We start from the raw sequence: 12,859 nt of genomic DNA, 5'->3' as shown, positions 1-12,859 counted from the left end.
TGCCGCTAACCATCCCCTCTCAGACGACGATGTTTCCGACGACGTGATCGATGACACCGATGAAGAACTATATTATCTTCAGAAGTGTCAGGCAAGCAAAACCCCCTTGTTCATTCCGATACAATCCTACTCTCTCGCTCCTGCTCTCTTTTACCGCATTAGGACAACAACGATTCAACTGTTACATGCTGCGGTAGTTGAACCCTTTTCCTCTGCATGACCTGTCATTGCCACAGTAAATAGATGAAACCCACTAGCATGAGTAGTTGTTGTTTGAGCCCTGATGTGCCTACTCATTCATGCTTGTTTGTCATGCCTGCTATTGCATAGAGTTGTGTCAGGTCTGATTCATCGGGGATGAATCGGAGGTGTGTGAACATGTCCTACTGTGTGTGAGCTAAGTGTGTGAACACGATTTGGTAAAGGTAGCAGTGAGAGGCCATGTAGGAGTACATGGTGGGTTGTCTCATTGAAACCATCCTCAAGAACTGAGTTTTGTGTCTGTGATCCATGAACATCTACTACCACTCATTGGGATCCTTAATTGACCCTCTCGGCTTCTTAATCACCCTAGTACTCTGTCCAGGAGTTGCAACTAGTTTCTGGTGTTTGTAGGTTATGTGTTGGCGGCTGTGCGTAGTGCTGACCCTAGGGGTGGGCTATGATGCGGTAGATACACCATGGCACGGTGTACCGGGCGCCCGTTTGGTGTCTCGGGAACCCTGTTCACATCGTTCAGGGCCGTATGTGGAAACCTCGGCCGGACTCCCTGCGGATGGAACCTGGATAGGCAATAAACCTGGACTAGAGACTTGAGTGTTTAGGTAGGCCGTGGCCGACACCCTCGCCAGGCTTCCGCTTGAAGGTTGCCGAGATACATGACGTGTATATGGTGATAAGTGGTGGGAGCGTGTGTGAAGAAGTACACCCATGTAGGGTTATCATTATCTATTCGAATAGCCGGATTCCTCGGATATGGAAACTTGGACCCCTTGCATAGTTCATAGACAAGTGAAAGTGGATACTCTAAAACTCGCAAGATAAGCGTGAGTGCTATGGATGGCCTTCTCGTAGGGAGACGGGAGCGGATCCGTAGTGGTGTATTGATATGGTGAATATGTGGACTCGTGTGCGCCACCTCAAAAGAGTTGCTTGCAGTCGTAGTTTAGGTTAGCTACTGAGTCAAAGCTGGCTTGCTGCAGTTAAACCCCACCATCCCTTTGTTGATGCCGATGCATATGTAGCTAGTTCTGATGTAAGTCTTGCTGAGTACTTTTGTACTCACGTTTGCTTAATTTATGTTTTGCAGAGAGACTTCAGTCTCGCTAGTAGTTCCGCGTGGGCTTCGACGTTTAGCTTGATACCTCAGCTACGATCTTGTGTCCTCGGCAGGATCTGGTAGATAGTCAGGCTTCTTAGCCTTTTTCATTTGTAGATGTCTGTACTCAGACATGTTAAGCTTCCGCGTGTGCTTTGATTTGTATGCTATGATTGTTGGGTCATGAGACCCATGTTTGTAATATCTCGCTCCTCGGAGCCTAATGAATAAATGTTTGAGTCGTAGAGTTATGTTGTGATGCTATGTTGTATTTACACATATCGAGCATATTGTGTGTATGATTGAAATGCTTGGTATGTGTGGGATCCGACAATCTAGTTGTTTATCCTTGGCAGCTCTCTTATGGGGAAATGTAGTCTAGTGCTTCCATGAGCCATAGTAGTCCGCTACAGCCCGGTTCACCGGAGTCCTGCTAGCCCAGCACTACTGCTCAGAACACTTGACTGGCCGACATGTGTTTCACTTCGTTCCTGTGTCTGTCCCTTCGGGGAAATGTCACGCGGTGACATCCGAAGTCCTGCCTAGCCTGCTACAGCCCGGGTTCCCGGAGTCCTGTTAGCCAGTGCTACAGCCCGGATTCACACGCTGCTGACCGACATGCTCGATGTGATTCATGTATGCCTGTTCCCATAGGTTAGTGCCGCTTTGGGTTCACGACTAGCCATGTCGGCCCGGGTTCTCTGTCATATGGATGCTAGCGACACTATCATATATGTGAGCCAAAAGGCGCAAACGGTCCCAGGCCATGATAAGGCGTCACCCGTGGGAATACCGTGCGTGAGGCCGCAAAGTGTTATGAGGTGTTACCGGCTAGATCGATGTGACTTGGAATCGGGGTCCTAACATTGGATATCTGATGCTGATGAGATGAAAGCCACAAGTGGATATGTCTTCACACTTGGTGGCGGTGCTGTTTCCTGGATGTCTTGCAAGCAGACGATCTTAACAAGATCGACTATGGAAGCGGAACTCAAAGCATTGGACACATCATGTGTCGAAGCAGAATGCTTCGAGAGCTTTTGATGGATTTGTCGGTGGTTGATAAACCAGTCCCCGCTGTCCTTATGAACTGTGACAATCAAACAGTGATTGCCAAGGCTAAGAGTTCAAAGGACAACTTGAAATCCACAAAGCACATAAGAAGAAGATTAAAATCTGTCAGAAAATCAAGAAACTCCGGAGTAATAGGGTTGGATTATATCCAGACGGCTAAGAATCTGGCAGACCCTTTTACAAAAGGGTATCACGGATTGTGATAGAAAATGCATCGAGGGAGATGGGTATGAGACCCACGTAAGTTGCCATGTGGGTAACCCAACCTATGTGATCGGAGATCCCGTGAATTAGGACCCAGGACAACAATCCAGCGGTCAACTGAGGAGAGTATCCTTAATTAATCCACTCCGTTGGAGATGCAATAATACTCTCAATTCTATAAGGCTGGCTGACTTTTGTCTTAATGTGTTCCAAAGCTTATGTAAGCAAGATGCTAACCTACAGAGCATTCTTTGAAGGAACACACACCTATGTGAGCCCGACTGCTGGTCACAGTCTATGAGATTGGGTGATATCTAGGAAGCTCATGAGAAGGTACGGAGTATGACTAAGAAGCTCCACCCGTGGGGTTTAGCCTTCGGCAGCCACATATCAGCTGACAATGGGCGAAACTTCTACACGCCAAACTGACAATTCAAGGCATAGTCCATTGTTCAGTTTGTGAAGAAGTCTAATCCCATTGCTTTAGGTGGAAGTTCAATTTAACAGTCTCCACTAAAAATTCTGGTATATCAAACATTGTTTGGAACAGTTGACAAACTTATGTGCCTCGAGATCTGGTGGGGGTTGTTGGATTATGGATGGGCTTAGGCTCATATAAGACAATAATCCCTGGTTAATCTCTAAGGCCCATGCATGTGTACGACAAGTGGTGGGAAGTGTGGGAAGTTTAGTACCATACTGCTACAGTAAGAAGAGTGAGACCTCTTTATAAGGGTTGCTCCATCACTTGCTATTGGGAGCTTGGGAGTAGGAGCGGCACACGCGCGCTCCTCCTTTTCCGCCGCTCGCCTCGTCACGAAGCGCGCGCGCGCCACGGGTTGCGGGAATGAGCCGAGCCGAAGCTTATTTTTTCCGGTCAAGAATGGTTAATTGATCTTGTATTAATTAACGAGTCGCTTACGAAAGTGCCACTGTCCGAGACGTTGGACCGTGGGCTGTTCGCAGACTCGGTCATGGGCCTGAGCCCAGGCCCATCTACTCAAAGGCCTATATAAGAAGGCGTTGGCTAGTGGAGTGAACCCTAACTCAGTTCACTCACTCCCTATCGTACAACCCTAGCCGTCATCTACTGTTCCTCTCACTGAGCTGTCTCCAGCGATCCCATCCCGACGACCGCGTGCACGGTTGGTCGGGAGAGCAGGTGCCTCCGGAACCCTGTCGTTCAAGATCCTGCCCGGGAGAACGGCAATAAGGTTTTTGGGGAGCGTCTCGACGCGGCTGCTCCCGATCCGTCCCCGTCTTCGTCCGCCTTTGCTTTCACTACTTCCTCTACATCGACTCCATGGCTGACGACGAAATCGCCAAGAAGAAGGCATTGGCTGATGCCGAGGCTGCTGCCGCCGCCGCCATGTTGGCCTGGCCAACCGGAGGGTATGAGTCGTTCATCCCCTATTTGCTCGTTCGTGTGCTAGCCGTATATATGATGTTCATAGATGGTTCGATTCTATGTACTGTATGTGCTCACATGCTTAAATATCGGTATGAGATGCATACCGTATTTGCCATGTTTACTGTCTACTCGTCAATTAGATTAATCGAGAAAGTGCTAATATTTCCAACAATACCTATTCTAACATGGCTTCTATGCTTCATTTCAGAACTTCCCCGCATCATCTCATCCTCTTGTTGGGCACTTGAGTGTGACACTCAGAAGACTGGGGGCCTCCTTGGAAAGCTACCTATTTCAGCCATTGTTGCTTGTGATGTTAAGGTCCATACATTGTGTAAAGTTATTGACCCTAAGGCAGAATTTGATCCTCTCTTGGTTCTTTCAATGATCTATAATGCTGCCAAACAATCTCTTGGTGTATCTGTTAGTAACAGAAACTTTTGGATTCAGATTCAAAGGCCTTATTCCCCTGAGGCTGTTGATTTGGCACTTCAGCGCTGGTCTGGTATTTCAGATCCCATAAGAGTAGAAGCAGTTCTTATTCCATGTGTGTTGGATGATGAACCTAAGATGGTAAGCCTTAATATATGAGAGAATGAACATTACATGGGTGATATAGCATCGAAGCTCTCTGCAACTGATTCATCTCATGTCCTTGTCTCAAGGTCAGTACAGAGTCTGTGATTGGTGAAGTCTTGATTTCTGAACCTTTACAGCAAATTGGTTGTGCTGACAGTTTAAAGCATTTTTCTTACTGCAGAACAGTTGACAAAGCATCTTCTGAGATGAGGTTTTTTTTCCCAGCTCCGGATGTACAATTTGTTTCTGATTTATCAAAACAATTGGTGGATGATCGTGGAGATCGCAATATGAACTGCGTAATAAATAAGCGAGCTTCCTACATTTCTGGCCAAACAATTTATGGAGATGCAGTTTTGGCAAATGTTGGATACACAAGGAGAGATACAGAACTTCAAACTGATCATGTCAATCTATGTACCTATTACAGGTACAAGCTTGTTGACGATTTCACTTGTATGCTATGTGTTTGCAGCAAAACTGCAATCTTCTATGAATAAGTGATACACCAGCTAACGATCTATAGGGAATCGTAATCTAGCTGTAGATGCCGGTCATTCATCAATTTCTCTCCATTGTGTTCTAGTTATCTTCGATTTTGAGACTGTTTTTCTCTGTCTTGTAGGAACTACTCTTTCTCGCCATATTTTATATTTTGTTTATGTAACATGCTTTTGGATCCTCAGGATTCTTCTGCGAAAATTACCTGATGGAATTTACAAGATCTCCAAGGACTCGATTCTTGTGGCAGAGCTTCCGTGTGTTTATACTCGTACCAGTTGGAAAGGCCCCTCTCCACGAGATCTCCTTTGTTCTTTCTGTCGCCTCCAGAGGCTATCAGAACCCCATTTCGCTGCCAATGGGGTAAGTGCATCCTGTAATGTCTTAGGAACAGCTGTGGGCTCTGAAGAGATGGGGTCACCAAAAGCAACCGCTGGAGATCAGTGCGCAAATGATGGAAGGATTGCCAAGGAAAACCCAGACATGTTCAAGTGCTCTGTCAAAATATATTCAAAGAAGAGGGAGCTTTTACTAGAGTATTCCACAGATTATAGCTGGAGCAAGGAAACTGGTCCTATTCAGAATTCTGCGTTGAAGGTCTTGATTTGGTTCAATCGTTATTTTAAGCAGCTGAACACGCCTGTGGAGAAGCTCTATCTTCCTAAGAGCACTGATGGCCTCACGATATATCCAAATATATTTTTACAAGAATTTGCAATGTGCTTATCTGTCTATGGCAAGACAAGTGGTGGTCATTCAAGAACATGCAGCGCAGTTGGATACTTTTCTATGGATACATCATATCAGCAGCTTGAAAGCAGTGCATTTTTTAACAGACGTTGATGGTCAAGATTCTGGTGTTTTTCCGTCCCATAGATCGTTGGCTTGCATAAGCTACAGTGTTCACCTGTTTATGAAGGACAGCAGAACGAGATATCTCCTAGAAGTCAATAATGAGTTTGAGTTTGAGATAGGGGCTGGAGCTGTTAGGAATCAGCTTGAATCATGTGCAACTCAACTCTCAGTTAATCAAAGTGCATGCTTTGTAGATCAACTGTCTGATAGGGATTTGAGCCTCGCTGCAGCTAGTGAGTTGTCACTGGACCTTTCCAAGATATCTAGAGGTGAGCTACCTATATCAATAGCTCAATCTGACAGTTATCTATGATTGTTGGAATTGGGATTCAACATCCTTCCTACATTTGAACATCTTTGCAGACAGCTGCGTCTTGGAGTTCTCCGTAAAGGTGTTGCAAGTAACTGAACCTTTAGAAGATAGAATGGAGAAGGCCTTGTTCAATCCTGCTTTATCTAAACAGAGAGTTGAATTTGCTGTTCGGCACATCAACCAGCTGCATGCTACAACATTGGTGAATATTACTTTCATCCTAGTTCCTTATTTACAAGTATTGGCTTGTCACTATTAAAGCTGAATTTTTCAGGTTGATTTTGGTTGTGGATCTGGTAGTCTTCTCGATTCACTGTTAGAGCATCCAACAACCCTTGAAAAAATTGTTGGTGTTGATATTTCTCGAAAGGGTCTTACGAGAGCGGGAAAGGTTCAAAGTCATGCTCAAATAGTTGTTTACTCTTTGAACCATTTTTTTCCTTTTCAATGATTTATATTTGGTTGCGAGATCTTATGGGTTTCACCTCTAGCCTACCCCAACTTGTTTGGGACTAAAGGCTTTGTTGTTGTTGTTTGTAATGATTTATATTTGGATTTGTTTCACCTCTATCTGACATTGCAGAGCCTTCATCAGAAGCTTAGCAAGAAACTCTTGTTACAAACTAGTGTTCCAACAGCTGTGCTCTATCATGGATCAGTAACAGATTTTGATTCTCGCTTATATGGGTTTGATATTGGCAGCTGTCTTGAGGTAGCCGAGTACTCCTTTTGAACTGTTTGTATCTTCTTGTTTGGTTTTGTTATATGTATGTAAAACGTTAGGCTTGGTTTTGTTCTAGAATTGATCTGGGCATATGGGCTGTTAGTTCCTGGTGTGGATTTGATGTAGAATTACTGTAGGAGTGAACGCGGGAGTTAGTTCCTTTATGTGAAAGACAACATACCTGAAGGACGTTTGCAATCAGTAACCTATGCTACATAAAATGTACCCGGAAATGCTTGTACATTTCTTGTATGTTGGTTTTGTTTAGGGACTTTTTTTGACTAACCGAAGTAAACTGCAGGTGATTGAGCATGTGGAGGAGGACCAAGCAAGTTTATTCGGCAACGTTGTATTGAGCTCATTCTGTCCGGCGGTGCTCATTGTCTCAACACCCAACTACGAATACAACCCTATCCTCCAGAGGTCAGCTTTGCCAAACAAGGAAGAGGAGCAGGAGAAAAACGCTGGACCTTGCAAGTTCCGCAACCATGACCACAAGTTCGAGTGGACGAGGTCCCAGTTCCAGCGCTGGGCTATTGGCCTCGCTGCAAGCCACAACTACACTGTGGAGTTCAGTGGCGTTGGCGGCTCGAGCGACGAACCTGGCTATGCTTCCCAGATTGCTGTTTTCAGAAGAATGGCGAGAGATCAAGGTGAATCTTCCCCGAACGAGGATGAAGTTCTCTGGGAATGGCCTAACGCATCTATACCGTCTCACTGAGTTTGGGCGGATACCTGACTCACCGGCCGTCTCCTACCCGAGATGATGAGACTGGTTCTTAGTTCTTACTAACTTGTCAGTTTGATACTCCACCCAGAGTGTGTTGCTGGATATCTACCGCGTTGAACTAAATAGTTGCAGTAGCTGCTCCGAACCTATCCCTTGCGATGGCTCTAATCCCTGTAGAAAACTGAATATTCTGTAGTGGGCAAAATGACTACTCCCTCCATCTCATAATATAAGAACGTTTCACGTTTTTTTTTAGAAAAGGAAGATGACCCCCGGCCTCTGCATCTGGACGATGCATACGGCCACTTTATTAATTATTATCATAAAATCTTACAAAACTATACAATAGCAAAACTAAAGCCACCGTCTAAGCAACAACTGTCGCTACACCTATCCAATTGATGAAGGGGCGCAGATAGTTTGGGCCTAATACCAAACAGACATCGCAGCCAAACCTAAACATCTAAGACCTGAGATTCCAACCAGGACGCCTGCCGGGTATGGGGCACCTACCAGTCCGGCGCACTCCTCAACCAGGACACCTGCCGGGTATGAGGCCGCCGCAGCCACCTGCCACAAATCCATCTTCAGAGCTGTACTGTTGCATGTACCGTGCCAGCTCTCTCTGCCATCGACGCCACCACGACGCCCGACAGCGCCGTCCTCCTGCGCGAGGCCATCCTCCCACAGCGAACTCTGAATCTGCACTGCGCCACGCCGTCAAGATCCGTCGCCATCAGTGTGTAGGATGAAGCACCACTCCACCAAAGAATCCGTCCTCTGGTCCCTCGATCACGTGTGTACCTCCAAAAATGACTCCCCCAAGGGAGGAACGACACCAGAGCGCCGCCGTCATCCGATCATCCAATCTAGGGTTTCCCCCGGAGGTAGCAGAGAGTGGCCTTGAACTTCTCCACGGCGATGCCTTCAAGAAGGGAACGACGCAGATAGCGCCGCCACCGCCGGCCTTAGCAGAAGCCGAAGGCAAGTTTTCACCCAGATCAGTTCGAAGGAATCCAACTCTCGTGCACGGGCCGCCGTCACCACCAGCACCACCAGGCCGACCCTGGAGTACCGGCAGATCAGCGAGCCACCGGCACCACCGCCATCCCCCGCGCCGTCCGGGTCATGTCCAGATCGCCGGCCATGCCGGGCCGCCGCCATCCCCCGCGCCGTCCGGGTCGGAGACGAAGCTGCCGACCGCGCACAGGGACCGCCGCCGCCTGCACACGCAGGAGCGCCGCCAAGATCCCAGCGCCCGCCACCGCTTGTCGACGCCAACCGCCGCCCGAGCACTGGCGCCACCGTGGAGCCATCAGATCGGGGAGGGAGACATCGCGCACCGACCACCCTCGCGGACCCCGCCGCACGCCCGAGCACCGGCGCCACCGCAGCGCCATCAGATCGGGAGGAGGAGGAGCCCGCGCCTCGCCGCCCCACGTAGACCACGCCGCCGCCATCACCGCAGCGCCACCAAAGGGGAGCCCCGCAGATCCGCCGGCGACCCGACCTGCCGCCGAGCCGAGCGCCGCCGCGAGGGCCGGCCGTCCAGCGCCGCCCAGGAGCCTCGCGAGGAGGGAGGGAGCCCCGCCGCCGCCGACGCACGCGCAGGCTTTGCCCGGCAGCGTCCCCTGGCGGCGGCGAGGGAGAAGGAAGGCGAAGGAAGGGAGCGGCGGCGGCGATCTAGGGTTCCGCCCGGGCCGCTCGCGGAAGCGGCACGGAGGTTGTTATATTATGAGACAGAAGGAGTAGTTGACTATTTTTCGCAGCGTGCTTTTGCATGATGAAGAAAGAGTAGCCCTGGTGCCTCAAGCAAAAGGAGTCGGTTGATCGATCAGAGGCTTCGATCGGTCTCCCCAGCCGTCAATTGCAGCTGCGTTATGCTCAGGATCGCAGGTCCAGCTAGTCTCTCGCCACACGATGCCGCGAAAAGAAAAATCCTCCACCAACTGTTATGTAGCCCGTGATTTGCCGTCGCACAGCAGCACCATCCACAGTCGCAACATTGGCTTGCCGCTCTCAGTAGAGCCCCCCACTTTTTTTTTAAAGTGGCTTTTCATTAATTTAGCAGAAGGGATGAGTGACCAGAGGGAGTTCGGAACACAACGCTAGGATATTCAAAAACCAGCCATCACCGCCAAGGACTGTAGTTGAACGATTGATTGAAGAGGCAGCAGTCTGGCAAAGGGCGGGACGGGGCAAGGCCATCTCCCTCCTCAACAGACCAAGAGAACCAGACTAGAAAAGCTTAGTACAGGAAACGGAGATGGCATGTACACCTAGTGCAGGCCTGCTCATGTAACATTGTTGTAAATTAACTCTCTTCAAACCCTCCATATCAATGAAAAGCTGCTTCATCAGCATTTTCGTTAAAAAAACCAGAGGGAGTTCGGGGCGCCAAAGCCTGCCCTAAAGGGGTGTCCTCCTCGTTCCACCTGAGCACCTGAAGCAAGAGCAGAACCTGCATGATCCAAACGTCAATGTCATGATGATGGTGAATGAAAAAACTCTAATGGTTGCAGGCTTCAAGAGACCTGCGTCGTGAATGTCATTCTCGGTGGCTCGAGCACGGAAGGAGGACCAAGAGAAGCCCTAAGGAGTACGTGTGGGCTTTGGTGCCAACCCCTCCTACCCAATGGGTGCTTATTGCTCCGGCTAATTTGCCTTGTTGCAGTTGTTGGGCCCCAAGTTCAAGGTATGTAGGTAGCACCAAGTTTTTCCTTAGTGAGATACTAATGTATCAATATGTGGAAGCATTGATTCCTAAATCAATCATCAACTCTGCAACACAAATAAAATTTCAGTTTTGCTAAAGCACATCTAGATGTGCTATAAGTATTGCACATCTAAGTCCTATGTCATTGATCTTACGTTGAGATTCGTGTGGATATTTTCTTTTTCTTTTTTCTTTTACTCTTTATGATTGATTCACACACTTAAATGTGCAATAACTAGAGCACATCTAGATGTGCCCTAGACACACCCATAAAATTTCACTTGTGCGAACAACAACTCGAATAAGGGTAACCTCAATAGCTTTCCTAGTTTTTTTTTTAGCATCAGTACAGACACAAGCGCTCATATATACGCGCATACACTCATCCTATGAATGCACACACGCACACCCTATCCCTATGAGCACCTCCGAGAGACTGAGCCGACATATCATCTTGAGATTTACGAAGTCACCGTAGGCGCCTCGTCGTCGAAGGGAACGTCTCCTTCCATTGAAAGCGCATCGCCGGAAATCCTGAAATAAATCCAGGAATAATGCGAGCACCAGGATTTGAACCCTGGTGGGTTGGGGATACCACTGTCCACCTAACCATCTCAACCACAGGTTGGTTCGCAATAGCTTTCCTAGTTGTAACAATTATGTATATTGTGATTGGAATTATTTTTTGTATTTTAGAAATAAATAAAGGCTGAAAATAAAAGTGCATACAAAAGTAAATTGACGGTTATGAGGAAAATTGGACCGGAATTCATAGGCTCACCAATATTATCTCTCCCGCTAACATCGGTGCATAGAAGTTACATAAAGTATATGAACTGAAATATTACAAGTTGATGAAGCAATATCTGAAGATTACCATTTTCCTTGCTTTAAGGGTAACCATAATCATTTGTCAAAGCCTCCAATCATATACAAAGTCCCCACGGGCATGTAATCATTCACTCTTACTTGAATAAGAATTAATGGGTGGGCAATAGAGCTTCAAGCCCCACTCGAGAAGCTCTAGGGTCGGATCCGAGGAGCCACGTTCCCCTCATACCGATGCTGAGAAAGGGCATTTGGAGTGAAATCTGAATATCCCCATCCGACTAGGATCCACGACTAACCTCCCTCAATGTTTCCTAACATAGGACTAGACTGCGCTCCATCGAGCTGATTGAACTTATTCAAAACATCGACGTGTCAATCTTTTTAGTTGACAGGACTAAATCGATCGACTAGAGGAGGAGGGGGTGAATAGGTGACTACAAATTTTAACTTAATTACCAATTTTAGGATAATACAAATAAGTAGATTCTCCAGATATGTAACTAGGTGCTAACAACATACTCCCTTCGTTCCTAAATATAGGGCAGGGGCGGCGCCAGCGTGGGGTCATGTAGGGGCAGCCGCCCCGGGTAAATTTTGTGAACCTAGGTACCTCCCCTGCTACTTTGGCTAGTGGCCACCATGGGAGGTGAGACAAACTGTTCTCGACATTAAGTTCTTTCGTAGGTTCCAGCAAGAAGATGAGAAGAGAGAAAAAGAGTTAATTACACAAAACCACAACTTCAGAGTAACTTATAACACTTTACCACAACTTTTGAGTTTTTTAACAAAAAACCACAACTTCAGGTCAACTTATAACACTTTACCATAATTTTTGAGTTTCTTTAACACATAACCACAACTTCTGAACTAATTATCAACACTGAGCCCAAATTTATCAGTCAACTTCTTTTAATAGACAATCTGATTGATTGGGCCCACATTTAGGACCACATTTCCTCCTCTTGCCATCCCGTACCGGCGGCATGAACTCCACCGACGCATTGAGCAGGGAGCTAGGTGTTGTTGGGGTGGTCAAAATTCTGCCATAGGACGATCACTCCGAGCGTTCTCGATGGCGAGGTTCTTAGTGTCGCAAAGCCGTGCCCGCGTGTCACTGTCGTTGGCAGTAGAGTTCCAAATGATCTCGACGTCGTAATCAGTGAGGACGAGCACGTTGCAGTGGTCATTAAGCATGAGGTGGCGGCCTTGATTGTGCACAAAGTGGCGGCACGAATATGCTGGCAGCGCCTGTCCGGACTATGTCATGGTCGGGCGGGGCGCACGAACTAGACAAAGAGGCCCTGGGGAGGACGAGCACGTCTCTATGGCGGTGGAGCACAAGGGAGGAGCCTTGTCTATGCACGACGTAGTATAGTGCATGTGCTAGCTGCGGCTATTCAGACGACAACATGGTTGGGCGGAGTGCGCTGATACGTCTCCAACATATTTATAATTTTTTATTGCTCTATGCTATATTATCTTCTGTTTTGGACATTATTGGGCTTTATTATTCACTTTTACATCATTTTTGGGACTAACCTATTAACCGGAGGCTCAGCTCAGAATTGTTGTTTTTTGCCTATTTCAGAGTTTCGCAGAAAAA

The 12,859-nt window shown here is 47.5% G+C and overlaps 1 pseudogene; it reads left to right on the top strand.

Annotated features, from left to right (window-relative positions):
- LOC123184768 (small RNA 2'-O-methyltransferase-like) overlaps positions 1–7,700 on the top strand; it is a 51,527-nt pseudogene extending 43,827 nt beyond the window's left edge.
- Positions 7,701–12,859: the final 5,159 nt, after the last annotated feature.

This window comes from Triticum aestivum, chromosome 2A (assembly GCF_018294505.1).
Source record: "Triticum aestivum cultivar Chinese Spring chromosome 2A, IWGSC CS RefSeq v2.1, whole genome shotgun sequence".
Classification (NCBI taxonomy): Eukaryota; Viridiplantae; Streptophyta; class Magnoliopsida; order Poales; family Poaceae; genus Triticum; species Triticum aestivum.
The sequence above is the reverse complement of the archived record's forward strand: the minus strand, read 5'-3'. Positions and strand labels throughout refer to the sequence as shown.